At 47.2% G+C, this 14,654-nt stretch overlaps 1 protein-coding gene across 5 annotated transcripts in view; it reads right to left on the reverse strand.

Moving 5' to 3' along the window:
• The window catches only part of Ccdc57 (coiled-coil domain containing 57), a 94,865-nt gene extending 87,797 nt beyond the window's left edge, over positions 1-7,068 (reverse strand). For all 5 annotated transcript variants that reach the window (XM_026780252.1, XM_026780250.1, XM_013347578.2 and 2 more), the window contains exon 1: positions 6,960-7,068. The gene's annotated coding sequence lies outside the window, so the exon portion shown is untranslated. The remainder of the gene's footprint in view (positions 1-6,959) is intronic.
• Between the last annotated feature and the right edge of the window lie 7,586 nt (positions 7,069-14,654).

Raw genomic sequence — 14,654 nt, forward strand, 5'->3', positions numbered from 1 at the left:
AGAAGAATGAAAATAGATCCATATCTATCACCATGCACAAAACTCAAGTCCAAATGGATCAAAGACCTCAACATAAAGCCAGCCACACTGAATTTCATAGAAGAGAAAATTGACACAGGAGACCATTTCCTAAATTTAACCCCAGTAGCACAGACACAGAGAAACAATAAATGGGACCTCCTGAAAGTGAAAAGCTTCTGTAAAGCAAAGGACACGGTCAACAAGACAAAACGACAGCCTACAGAATGGAAAAAGATCTTTACCAACCCCACATCAGACAGAAGTCTGATCTCCAAAATACACAAAGAACTCAAGAAATTGGTCATCAAAAGAACAAATAATTCAATAAAAAATGGGGTACAGACCTAAACAGAGAAATCTAAAATGGCTGAATGACACTTAAGGAAATGCTCAACATCCTTAGTCATCAGAGAAATGCAAATCAAAACAACTCTGAGATTCCATCTTATACCTGTAAGAATAGCTAAGATCAAAAACACTGATGACAACTTACGCTAGAGAGGTTGTGGGGAAAAGGGAACACTTCTGCATTGCTGGTGGGAATGCAAGCTAGTACAACCCCTTTGGATGTGAGAGTGGTGATTTTTCAGAAAATTAGGAAACAACCTTCCTCAAGACCCAGTAATACCACTTTTGGATATATATCCAAATGATGCTCAATCGTGCCACAAGGACATGTGCTCAGCTATGTTCATAGCAGCTTTGTTTGTCATAGCCAGAACCTGGAAACAACCTAAATGCCCCTCGACCAAAGAATGGTTAAGGAAAATGTGGTACATTTACACAATGGAGTACTACACGGCAGAAAAAAAATAACGACATCTTGAATTTTGCAGGAAAATGGGTGGAGCTAGAAAACATCATTTTGAGTGAGATAACCCAGACACAGAAAGACAATTATTACATGTACTCACTCATAGGTGGTTTTTAAACATAGAGCAAAGAAAACCATCTTACAATTCACAATCCCAGAGAACCTAGACAACAATGAGGACACCAAGAGAGACTTAAATAGATACAATCTACATGGAAAGTAGAAAAAGACAAGATCTCCTGAGTAAATTGGGAGCATGGGGACCTTGTGGGAGAGTTGAAGGAAAGGGGAGAGGCAGGGAGGGGAGCAGAGAAAAATGTAGAGCTCAATAAAAATCAATAAAATTAAAAAAACAAATTGAAATGGGTAAGTAGCCAAGCCAGGCCTGAGGCTGGCACCTGATTCTTTGCACCATTTTACCCCTGCAGCCAGGACTCAGCCTCCTGGAAGAGTTACCTCATGAGAAGTTCATTCTTTTACTGCTAAGCTATCATGAACTGATATTTTTATAAATAACAGAAATCAGAAATAAATGTTATAAAAATAAAAATTAGAAAACAAAATACAATATATAAGTCCCATGGATTTTGAGATGGAGTTTTACTAGATTGCCCACATTGGCTTTGAACTCTCAATCCTTTGCGTTAGCCTCCTAAACAGCAAGGGTGAGTGCCACCGTGCCTGGATAAAGTCTGAATTTTTAAAAACATTAGATCCAACATTATAAAACTACTTTTTCAAATAGCTGGTACGTCTTTAAACACCTCTTGCTGGGGACAGAGGACTGAGGACCTGGGACTGGCCCCAGAGGCCAGGGACCGCAGTGACCGCAAACACCTAAAAAGCCTGTTTCTTATTGAGGCACAGTGCAGACTGTTCCTGGTCTAATGCCCTGCTGTCAGCACTCAGCAGAGGAGGGTTCTTCTCTGGACACGGTCAGTTTGAGGCTACTCACAGGGAAGTACTAAGGCCAACAACGCCGGGCGTCATCACCTCGGCCCCACGTCCAAGGGTATGAAAGCAGTGGCAAGAGAGACCTTGTCACCTTTGGGAGGCAAAGATGTCCGACTGTCACCCTCTTCCAGTGGTGCTTTCCCGGGGCGCGTGGAGGCGTCTAGCAGTTATATTTGTGTATCGCTGTCACCCCAAAGAAGGCAGCTGTCTGACTCTCTGCAAGTGGGTCTTCTTTAGGAGGAGAAAACACGCTGCCCCAGGTCACCTCAACTCACTGTCTTATATATATTTACACAGAAGGTGAAAAATGACAGTCAACACATTGAGAGAGAGCCCAAAGTGAAGAACATGTAGGTTGCTTCACTTCTACTCAAATCAACAAGCAAGAAACCACAGACATAAAACTCAAAAAACAGGGACAGGAGGACCACAGGGGTTTGCTTTTGTGTTGTGCTGTGTGTGGGGGTGGAGGGGAGGGCATGGGGTATGTGTGGAGGGTGTGGTGCTGTGAAGGTGTGTGTGTTGTGTGTGGTATAATGTGGGTGAGCGAGTTCGTGTGTCACGGTGTGCTGTGTTACCTGTTTACATCAACTCCCAAGAGCCCCTAAGCCAGCATCTGCTCTTTACTTAAGCAAGAATACTACTTGGAGAAAATTTCATTCATAAAGTTACTAATAGCAAAAACTAGTTACAGTTGGGCTGGAGAGAGGGTTCAGTGGTGAAGAGGATTTGCTGCTCTTGTGGAGGGCTTGATTCCTTTCCCAGCACCCACATGGCAGCTCACAAGCTCCTGTAACTCCAGGTCCAGGGGCTTTGATGTTTTCCTCTGGAGTCTACAGGCTCCTTTGTCATCCATGTCCACAAGCACACACAGACATAAAATTAAATAAAGATTTCAAGTATGGTCAAAATCATCTAAAGAACCAAGAGTGCATTTCACAGGAGAGAACAGTGTTTCACTGGCTGGTGGCTGCAGCTTTGTGGCAGGTCTTCCTGTAAGTTCCAAACACCTAGAGCAAGGCCTGGCAGGTAGTGAACCAGGCAGTACCTGCCAGGAGCTTTGGCCACACAGCAACTCTACAACTCCAGCCCCATCCTGCTGCTCCACACAGAGGCTCCTATCAGCGCCTAGGTGACAAGCGTGGCAAAGCCTCTCAAGGCTGGTCATGGGGAACCCCAACTCTTTAGGGGTCCAAGCATGAGCTGTACAGTGGCTGTACAAAGTCCCTGGTCCTAGTGCTCCCCAGGTGACTGTTACTGTAGGTCCCAGAGCTCCAAGTGTCTGGACTGGGGTTTTTGGAGCAGATGACAAACAGGCAGCCTTACTCACCCTAGTGCACAGCTGGCACGAGACCCAGCTTCCCATCAGATCACAGCAGCCTGGCCTCTTGGAGCTGCCACGCAGCATCCTTCTCCAGAGCTCAGGAGATCCCTCTGCCTGGCTGAGTGCTATCTACTCCACAGCTCTGCTGGCTCCTGTAGCCCTCTCACCAACAGGCCTGACTCCTCACCTCAGCTGCCCACGGTCCGGCCACCATGCCGTCCCAGCCACAACAGACTGTACCTTCAAACTGTGAGCCAAACAACCCTCCTTTCCTTAAACTGCTTATGCCAGAGTAATGAGAAAAGCAACCAACATGCCCCTTTGGACACCAGAAAAATCACTTTAAAATGCCTAAGTAGGGTTGCTTGCTCCACTAGAGCACAGGGTGCCCCACTGCAACCAGCTACCATTTGCCTCTTCCGGTCACGGGCTACAGAACTTCAGGTTGCTACTCTTCCAACATGGGAACCTGGTTGTGTGATACTATTCTATTTAACATCTGCTGTGGCCCCTGGACATTCTCAAAAATAAGTTTCAGTTCTTGGGGCTGCACACAGAGACCTGTGGGTTGGAGCTGGTTGGCACGGCCTGCTGCAGCACTCTCTGATGGCCTGCTGCAGCACTCTCTGATGGCCTGCTGCAGTGCTCTCTGATGGCCTGCTGCAGCACTCTCTGGACTTCTAGCTGCTTCCAGAAGGCCAGAGGGCTGATCCTTTTGTCCCTGGGTGTACATGCTATTCTTTGCTGGGGCATTTTATTACTGCTAGGTCTTCAAAACTCAGCAGGTCACCGTCTATGAAGCTTCTGTCCACCAAGCCAGGTAGGTGGTATTTATCCCTGTCATTTCTTTTTTGTTCTCCTAACCAGGTAGATAGTGTGGTGCCCTGTGCTCTACAGTAAAATGGGGTCTCCCTGCATAGACAGCAACACAGTAAACAGAGAACAAAATGATGTAACTCCCAGCTAAGAAATGCAGGAGTAATGGAAAGAGAAAAATATTTGGCAAATATCACATAATTATTTCAGGTCTGAGGCTGCCAGGGGCAGAAGTCACCATGTCTTAGTACGCAGGCGCTCTGACTCCACAGGAGGTCAATGTAATTGCCAACTCTCTGTCAGTTTCAAACCAAGCCTTGTGGCTTCAGAAAAAAGAATCCTAAGTGAAATAACTAGAAATACCAGGGTGCCTAAGGAGGGACAAGAGACACAGAAAAGCCACCGGATCACTTAATTAGATTGCTGCCTAGCCCAATTGTCACCAGAGAGGCTTCATCCTGCAACTGATAGAAACAGATGCAGACTCACCCACAGCAGAATGTTAGGTGGAACTTGAGAAATCCCCACAGAAGAGAGGAAGAAAGGGTTATAGGAGCCAGAGGGGTCAAGGACACCACAAGAAAACCCACAGAATCAACTCACCAGGGCTCACAGAAGCTCCAAGAGATTGAACCAACAACCAGGGAGTCTGCATGGGACTAAGCTAGGCCCTCTGCATATGCTACAGTTGTGTAGCTTGGTCCTCTTGTGGGACTCCTAACAGTGGGAACAGGGGCTGTCTCCAACTCTTATTGGCTTTTGGGACCCTACTCTTCCTATTGGGTTGCATGCCCAGCCCCAGTACACAGGGAGGTGTTTAGTCTTACTGCAACTTGACAGGCTGTGTTTTATTGATACTCATGGGAGACCTGGCACTTCCTAAACAGAAATAGAGGGGGAGTAGATAGTAAATTGGGAATAGGGGGGACATTGGGGGGAGGGATTGGGAGGGGAAACTGCGGCCAGGATGTAAAATAAACAAACAAACAAATAAATACAATTATTTAGAAAATGTGTGATGTGCTGGGAAATCTGCAGCTTTCTGCAGAAAGTAGAATTCTCCCCTCCCTCCAGACAGGGTTTCTCTGTGTAGCTTTGGAGCCTGTCCTAGAAAGAAATTGGAAGTCTTGAAGGTAAAGTATATCAGAGTGAGAAAGAAAAACAGCACAAACCAGCCTCTGCAAGCCAAGGATCACAGAGAAAAGCAAAACTATTTCCAAAAGCTGCTACACATGCGTGGTGGTCTGAATAAGAATGGCCTCCAGAGGTGCATGTATCCGAAGGCTGTTTGGAAAGCTGTTTGGAAGGATTACAAGGACTAGGAGGTGTGGCTTTGTTGGAGGCAGTGTGTCACTACCACCCTGGCTTGCTTTGTCTCTCTTTTCCTCTCTCTCTTTTCCTCTCTCTCTTTTCCTCTCTCTCTCTCTCTCTCTCTCTCTCTCTCTCTCTCTCTCTCTCTCTCTGTCTCTCTCTGTGTGGATCGGGAAGTAACTCTCAGCTACTGCTCCAGCATCATGCTTGCTGCCGTGATGGTAATGACCTTAAGCCTCTGAAACTGTAAATAAGTCCCCAGTTACATGCTTTCTTTTATATGGTGTCTCTTCACAGCAAGAGAGCAGTGACTAAGACAATGGGTTGACGTTGGACTATTCCAGAAGCCAAGGAGTAAATCCCTGCCTGATCCTCATGGAGGAGTTTCGTGACAGATTCTAGGATACAGGTGGAAAGACAGGGACCTTTGAGGTCTGACCTGCAGGGACATCAACAATCTCCATCTCTTCATGAACAGCCTCAGGCCTGGGCCATCCCCAACCCCTTGAGGAGCTGCTGCGTCTCCTTCACCTGTCATCCTCATGGAGGACTGGCCTGTCCCCAGAAGCAGCCTGTTTTCTGCAGCTCTCCTAGGGCTGCAACTGCCAGAGCAGTACTTGAAACCTACTCTGGTTCAGATTCTAAATAAAGACTTGGAAACTGGATCCCAGGTTAGTCTGAAAGGTCTGGATGGTTTGACTCAGCTAACTTGTGATTCCTGTTCTCCACCCAACACAGCAAGAATAAAATGTGGCTGGATGGTGGTGGCACACTCCTTTAAACCCAACAATCAGGAGGCAGAGGCAGGCAGATCTCTGAGTTCGAGGCCAGTTCGGTCCACAGAGTGAGTTCCAGGACAGCCAGGGCTACACACACACACACACACAAACCTGTCTTGAAAAACCAAAAAAACAGCCGAGTGATGGTGGCACATGCCTTTAATCCCAGCACTTGGGAGGCAGAGGCACGAGGATCTCTGTGAGTTCGAAGCCAGTAATCTGGTCTACAAAGTGAGTTCTAGGACAGCCAGGACTATTACACTGAGAAACCCTGTCTCGAAAGACAAAAAAAGAAAGAAAAAAAGAAAACCCCAAAAAACAAGCAAAAAAAAAAAAAAGCACGAAATCAGGACGTTTTTGCTAATGTATCCTAAAATTAATAACTGAAAATATGGTTAGAAGCAAGACATTTACACAGTCAAGCACTCATCCACAAGGTATTTATCATTTACAATGGGAAAATATTGGCATAACTTTATTTATTTAGGTTTGCTTGTTCGTTTTTGTTTTGTTTTTGAAACAGCGTCTCTACTTAGACTTGGCTATTCAGGAACTATGCAGACCAGGTTGACCTCGGACTCAGAAATCTGCCCGCCTTGCCGGAGATTAAAGGCGTGGGCCACCATGCCCAGCAGAAAATAGAAACTTTAATGATACGCACTTGGCAGACATTACTGTCTTCTGGGAGGCACAGGGCGGAATGCTAAAAACGAGTAACTTAATCACGTTAAATATCGGGCCAGCCCAGGATGAGATGCAATCTACAAAATAACGGACTCCTGAAGTCAACGAGGGACCGAGGCGCTGTTCCTGGCTGCGGTTCTGTGCTGATTTGAGGGAACCCTGCACGCGCTGCCGCTGCCGGCCGCTGCCTCTCGACGGTCGCCTGGGGCGAAGCGACCTGGGAGCAGGAACCTGATGCGAAGACCGTGCCACTTACCGCGTGCGCCACCCGGCAGGACCCAAGGAAACCCGCTTCGCCTCCCGGCGCACGATCGAGAACCCGGCCAGCTCGCACTCGGGTCCCCAGGATTCCAAGCGCCGATATTCGCCAGCCACACCTAGAGCGCGGGCCACGTTGCCATAGCGACTGGAGTCCGCGGCCTGGGTCCGGGTGCACTCTGAGCGGCGCTCCGGTCCCTCCGGGCAGAAACAGGAACCCCAACACAGAGTTCCGACTCTGTACATGCTGGCACTGAAGGAAGAGATGTGTTCCGTTTGGTGACCTGAGGGTTCCCAGGGTGCCCATCTTGTAGCCTCAAAGAGTGGCGGAGTGACTAGGAGCTTAGGTGGAGAGCCTGGAAGTCGGGCGTGGAGGGTTATTCCGGTGATGCTGATCTTTCCTGCACATGGGACTGTGGCAAGGATGCACTGGACTGCACATGGGAAGGTTGGAGGGAGGTTGCAACCGGGGCCGGTCACCAGGCAGAGGGGGCTAAGTTGGTCCTACTTCAGAGCCCTGGTGAGGAGGGGCCGCAAGAAATCCTCCCCAGGGTTTCCCCTTTTATCTCAGGCATCAAAGGGCGAACGTTTCATGGAGCTTGTCCGGTTGTACTAAGAAGAGTTGGATGGAGAGAGGATGGTTACTGGGAAGAGCCTGCATGGGCCCCACGGCAGGCTCACCTCTGTCTCTTTCTTACCTAGTCATTTAAATCTTCAGTTTATCTGAAGGCCAGGAAGATGGTTCAGTGGGTGAGTGACCCACATAGTGGAAGGAGAGATCCAACTCCCATGAGTTTTTCCTCCGACACCCACATATTGTGGTATGCATGTTCACACAATCACAAACACACTAAATAAACAAATAACAACAAGAATGGAATTCTAATCTCCTTTTCCTAAAGAGGCGAACTGTGGTCTGGCCCTAGGTCAGAAGCCAGCATTGGCTCACACACCTCAACCAGCACAATTCCTAGGGCATGGGGAGTGTCTGGGAATCCCCTGCTCCAGGAGGGCAGCACCCAGAGGTCTAGCGTCATTCCTGCGTCCCTGCCCTACATTCTGTCGTCTCCCTCCACCCCGTCAGTCTTTGCCTTGTACTTTCTGTTCCTACTTCCTGACAGCATACGCTTGGTGCTTGAGCTGACCCCTCACCCAGACAGCTTGTCTACCCTTAGTCCTGCTGCTGCTGTCTTCTCAGTCACATCTGGATCTCCTGGATCCCTAAGGGCCTTTTGTTCTATGCGGATGTGACACCGGCCCAGCTGTCAGTTCTTTGGTATCTAATGCAGAACCCCTGCCTTCGCTAAGGGGCCCAAGAGTCAACCCCAAGCCAGACGTATCCACAAATATGCTCACACCCTTGTCTCTCCCTCACCCGGTCATATTCCTGGGAGCTTCCCAAGGTGATGGGGGAACTGAGTCCCCACATACATACAAATGTCCAGAGAAGGCTGGGAGGACCCAGCCTAAGCTGGGTGCTCAAAGCAGGGCTAGACTACCCACAGGGGAGCCAGAACATGTAGCACTTGAGTTTTCCGAGCCTTGGTTCCCTTATCTGTGAAGTGGGGGTCTGTAAAGGCCTTCATGTTATGGATGGAAGCGGGTTCCCTGGAATCCATATTTTAAATTCCTATTCCCCAAACTGAGTGCATTTGGAAGTTAGGGCTTTAAGGAGATAATTACTGAAAAATGAGGTCATCAGGGTGGGACCCCCATCCCATAGGACAGCCATCCCTTATAAGAAGAGAAAGAGACACAAGGAACACAGTGAAAGACCAAGTGAGGACATAGGAAGAAGGGGCCATCTGCAGGCTGAGAAGAGAGGCCAGAAGAAACCAGCCCTGCTGGCTTCCGACCTCAGACTTTCCTCTCCAGAAATGAGAGAAAGGAGAGTCTGTGAGGCCTCAATCCTTGGCGTATGGCTCTGGCAGCCAGAGCCAAAACACCACATCACAGGAAGTGTGCTTGGAACAGTGGCTGGGTAACCCAGATGTTATAGTGACTATGGTCATTCTTGCAGCTCAGCCACATGCCCTGGTACCTAAGAACAGAAGCAGGGGTGCCATCCAGGTCTAGAAGCTGTGGTAATGACCCACAGCCTTCATTCTAAAATGGGGTGCCCTGGCTGATAACTCCCCCAATGGCTTGGACTGAGGCTGTATCCCCTTCAACAATTCTGCCCCACCAGATACTCCTTGCACCCCAAGATTCCTTTCAATACTTCATGTGGGTCCTGGCTCATATTGTCACACCCTGCAGTCTCCCAGATGGCCACATCCCAGTGTTTCAGCATTTCCTTCAAGGCAGAGGATGTGCTGGAGCCCTTGACACCTCCAGGCTGAAGAAGGCTGTCCCCTGAGCCCTCGTGCACCTCATATACCACTTTCCCCGTCAAACCCTTCTCAGCATCACTACCCAGGAGATGGTAAATATGACATTTACCCCCCTCCCCTGGAGGACAATGCAGCTGGGGCTCACGGGTGAAAGACAGACCAATAGATGTATGAAAAGATACTAAAAATTTTTTTTGCAGTATCTTTAATTTTCAACATTTTTTATATGTTCTGTCTGCATGTATGCCTGCCCACCAGAGGAGGGCACCAGGTCTCATTGATGGTTATGAGCCACCATGTGGTCACTGGGAATTGAACTCAGGACCTCTGGAAGAGCAGCCAGTGCTCTTAACCTCTAAGCCATCTCTCCAGCCCGATACTAAACTTTTTTTTTTTTTGAGACAGGGTTTCTCTGTAGCTTTGGTGCATCTCCCGGAACTAGCTCTTGTAGACCAGGCTGGCCTCGAACTCCCAGAGATCTGCCTGCCTCTGCCTCCCGAGTGCTGGGATTAAAGGTGTGCGCCACCACCTCCTGGCTTGATACTAAACTTTTTGTTGTTTTTCAAGACAGAATTTCTCTATGTAACAGCTCTGACTGTCCTAGAACACATATTAAACTTTCCTCTCACCATTCTGGAGAAACCAGGGTGCCATCAGGGACACACCCACACCAGAGGCTCAAAGGGACGATCCTCCTAGGGTCTTTTAGCTGCTACAGGTGCCAGCCATCCTTGACATCCTTGACTGCAGGTGCAGCGGTGGTCACGTGACTTTCTACACTACGACTCTCTTCACTGACTGCTCTGCTTAGGATGGAAGTCACTTTGGATCAGGGTGTACTCGGTACAGTGTAACCTTATCCTAACCAATAGTATCTTCAGGGATCCTGTTTCCAAGCAAAGCCACCTTTGAGGCACAGGTGTCCAGTGCCTGTCTTTTGGGGAGCTAGCATGTATCACAATATAGACCGTTGCGACTGGGCCTGTGCTGGGCTCCAGTAGCCATTCTGCAGATGCAGAGAGTATCTTAGGCTAAGGAATACTGCCTTGGGCCATCGTGAGCGGTGCAATCGCACGCTGCCCGTGCTCCTGTGCACAGAACAAGCCCTTGTCCAGGTATGGACAGAGGCCAGCTGTCCTCTCAGACCACCTGGCATCAATGCCACGCAAATGTTTGCCATGCAGATGTCAGCACCGTCTCTGAGTGGCAGGTGCGTGGGGTCCAGGGTGGGATGAATAAGGACGGGTAGGAAGGCTGAAAGGCTAGAGTTAAGCCAGAACTCTGGGATGCCAGAACACAGGCTGACTTGGTGGACACTTACTGACCACTGAGTGAGCAGCTTAACTCGGTAGCTGGCAGCCTCCTAGGACAATACCCTGGGGACGAAAGCAGCACCAGAGCTGCCCGAGGACTCTTGGTCGTGGCCATTGGCAACTTGGGAGCCCTTCCTTTGACTTTTGGGCGTAGGTCAACCTTGTCATGGTACCTACCCCGACACACACACACACACACACACACACACACACATATGCACGCACGCACGCACACATGCACATGCACACACATACATGCACGCACACACGCATGCACACACGCATGCATGCACACACAGAGCTGTCTGCCTTAGGATTCTAGGCCTTTTGGGGGCCACAATAGCACAGAGATCCGGAACAAGAAGTAATGTAGGGCCCTGCCTGGGCACGGACCTGTATGGCCTTGAGCAAGCCACTTCCCTTAGGTTCAGGAAATGGCTGTGTCAAGCTTGCTGAGGCAACTTCCCCATCTGCCAGAGGGCAGGAGGTGATCTGAGAAATGAAGGAGATGAAAGTCCCCTGTTTCTTGGACCTCTGTCATGGTGACAGTGGGTGCAGCTATTTGGCCATGTTCCCTGCAAGGGAGTACCAGCTGCTGAAATGGTGCACCTTCTCATGACATTCCGACCAGAACTCCAAATAAGAACTTTGAAAAAACAAACAAACAAAAACCCAATTGACTGCTCGGAAATTGTTCGCAATTATACTAGACAGTAATTGTGGAACTTAACCACCACTTAATTTTTGCAGGATCCCATTAAGAGAACATCACCCCCATGACAGCGGGAAGCAATTCTAGAAGACAATGCTCCCTATCCCAAAAATGTTTGTCCTTAAGGTTGGGAACACTGTTTATGGGTTGTTGATTATTACTTGTACTAGATAAAGGGTTGGGGTGAAAACTATGTTTGTTAAAAAAAGAGTTAATAATAGTGGGTAATAGAGTGAATACTTATGAGCTATTATTCATGGGTAATTTACATTGGTATAGTTTTTGTATATTGATACAAGTTCAAATTATATTTGTTATTTTTGTTTACATTATTTGTACTCCTATGCAAAGTTATTCTGTCAGATTGTATAGATGCATGTTTTTTTTTTTATCTCTGTTTAGGACATTTTGTATGTTGATGCAACTTTTAGGATATATTTTCTTTCTTTTTTTTTTTTTTTGGTTTTTGGATTTTCGAGACAGGGTTTCTCTGTAGCTTTTTGTTCCTGTCCTGGAGCTAGCTCTTGTAGACCAGGCTGGCCTCGAACTCACAGAGATCCGCCTGCCTCTGCCTCCCGAGTGCTGGGATTAAAGGCGTGTGCCACCACCGCCCAGCTAGGATATATTTTCATATTGCATTATATATTACTCCTACCTCTGATCAAGATACTTATAGATTGTTTATATTTTGAAGTCATTGTCCTCATTTGTTGCACATTTGTTTACAGATTATTTAATATTCTGACATGAAGTTTTGCTCTTTAAGTTATACAGGCATTAATTATTATAGGTCAATAGTTGTTCATGTTTGTTGTACATACAGTCAGATCAATTAGTTTCCTTAGACTCATAGAGATTGTATTCCGTCTAGATAGGGAATCTTCAAATACTTCAAGGATCTGTGGAACATGGCATTTAAATGACTTAGGGTTCTGTTGACATGAGACATGACTGCTTCTGACAGCACCAATCTATTCCCAATCTCTTCTAGAGAATGTTGAGCACAGAAGACACTCCACTTGGAGCTTGTTTTCTTCTTGGCAAAACTGGCTTTTGGGCAAGGAACTGGCAATGCCTCAACCACTGACAAGGTTCATGGTATCCAGAAATGGGTAAGCAGGACTGTCAAATCTTGCCAAGACAGGGTAAGATGGTTTTGAAAATTTTCCTGCCTCTGAAAATGGTCTGTCAGTTATGCTAGGCCTTAGCCAAAGTTGGGTTGCTTCAACATTGCAAAATGAGACTTTGGGTGACTGCTCAGGTAGCTAATTGTCTCTGCCATATACTGCTCACTTTGGAAGCTGCTTGATTGTACTTCCTGCCTGCTCAATTATCTTCCTTCTCAGGCCTTCGATGGGGCTGAAGATTAGATAGTCATAGTTACTGTACTCTTACGATCTAGCCAAGCCATTTCCTATACAAGACTTAGACTCCATAGGATAGAATGTTTATTAAAACATTTAGCATTTGTTCTTTGCTTCATATTGTTTATACTGGTTGTAATTCTAATTATACTTGATATCTGTCCTAGTGTACATAGTTTTTTTAAATTATTATTATTTATTTATTAAGGATTTCTGCCTCCTCCCCGCCACCATGTACATAGTTTTGTATTGGGTTTGGAACTCTGTTATTTAAACAAAAGGGGGAGGTGCTGTGGGAGCACATTCTGCTCCTTCAGCCAATAGTCTTTAAGATACCAGCCCACTTGGGCGTGGTCTCTTATATTATAAAAGCTCCTGTTGCCAGACTCTGTTCCTGTTAGCTCAGAGGACTGTTGTCTAGGACAGTGATCTGTAAGTTTTCCCCTTAAATAAATAACCCTTTTATTATTCATAATTCTGAACTGGTGTGGAATTGTTTTGTGACTTACGTCATCAGAAGTGGAGACAGGGGATTTCTCCAGCAAACTAGGTAGGCAGACTAGCCAAATGGTGAGCTTTGGGTTCAATGAGAAATTCTGCCTCAGTGAATATTGGAGAGCAACCAACAGAGACATCTGACATCTGTCAACGCTGGGCCTCCGCAGACACATGCACATATGTGCTTAAGCACTCCCCACACACACCACCACACACACACACATACTACACACACACACACACACACACACACACACACACACACACTACGTGACAGAAAAGCAAACAAACGGGACTGGAGAGAAAGTTCAGAGTTATGAGCACTTGTTCTTGCAGAGTCCTGGGTTCGATTCTAAGCACCCAAATAAAAATAAATAAATAAATAAAGCAAAGTCATGACGTTCAGATTACTAGTCCCTTGAGAAGTGCAAATCAAAACTATGCGAGCTGCTGCTCCATACTCATACGAATGATTTTTAATAAAAGTTGAAACAGAAAACCTACAACCAGAGAAAATGGGTGTTGGCAAGAGCATGGAGAAGTTGGAAGTCTTCTGCTCTGTGGTGGGAGTGTGACATGGGGCAGGTGGTGTGGAAAGCTGCTTGGTAGTTCCTCCTGAAGCTAAATACGCAATTCCTGTTCTGTGTGAGCCAGCAATTTCACTCCTACGTGTATCTCTGGGAGAGATGGAGACATATGTCTATACAAAGACTCGACTATCGTGACTAACACCCTTACGGGCATTTACGTACAAGAGATCGTAATGGCCCAAATGTCCATCAATGGGCGAACAGATGCACAGAATACATCCTGTCTGAATAATGGGGTAGAATTCAGTATAAAAGAGCGAAAGCACTTTACGGTCAGTGAAAGAAATCAGTCACATAAGACCACTTACTGAGCCAGGCCTGCAATCCTAGCTGCTTTGGGAGGCTGAGGCAGGAGGATTGCAAGTTCAAGGCCTGCCTAGGAAACTTAGCGAGACATTGTCTTAAAATAAAAAGGAAGAAAAATGTCTGGAAGTGTGGCCCAATGGTGGATCACTTGCCTGGTACAAGGCCCTACGTTTGACACACACCCACACCCACACCCACACCCCCACCCCCACCCCCACATACTTTCCATGAACATCAAATGTCCACAGAGGATGAGGCAGAAAATACAGAAACAGCTGCCAGTGGGTGCAGAGTGACTACCTAGTGGGTGCTGTAATGGCGATGGAAAGATTTTGAAACCGGAGAAGACTGGCAGTTACGTAACACTCGGGGACACTGGATGCCACGTTTCTGTATGATAAGTGCACGTTACACGGATTTCATTTCGATTTTAAACATGAGTGAACCACACACGAGTAGCAAAATATCCTGCTGGGGAAGAGGGTGGTCTGGGGAAGTAGGAAGACGTGTGAGAGGAGCCACACTGGGGTGTCCTTCCGGCCACTTGGGCTTTGCACGTGGACGTGGTACGTGAATG

The sequence above is a fragment of the Microtus ochrogaster genome, chromosome 7 (assembly GCF_000317375.1).
Source record: "Microtus ochrogaster isolate Prairie Vole_2 chromosome 7, MicOch1.0, whole genome shotgun sequence".
Classification (NCBI taxonomy): domain Eukaryota; kingdom Metazoa; phylum Chordata; class Mammalia; order Rodentia; family Cricetidae; genus Microtus; species Microtus ochrogaster.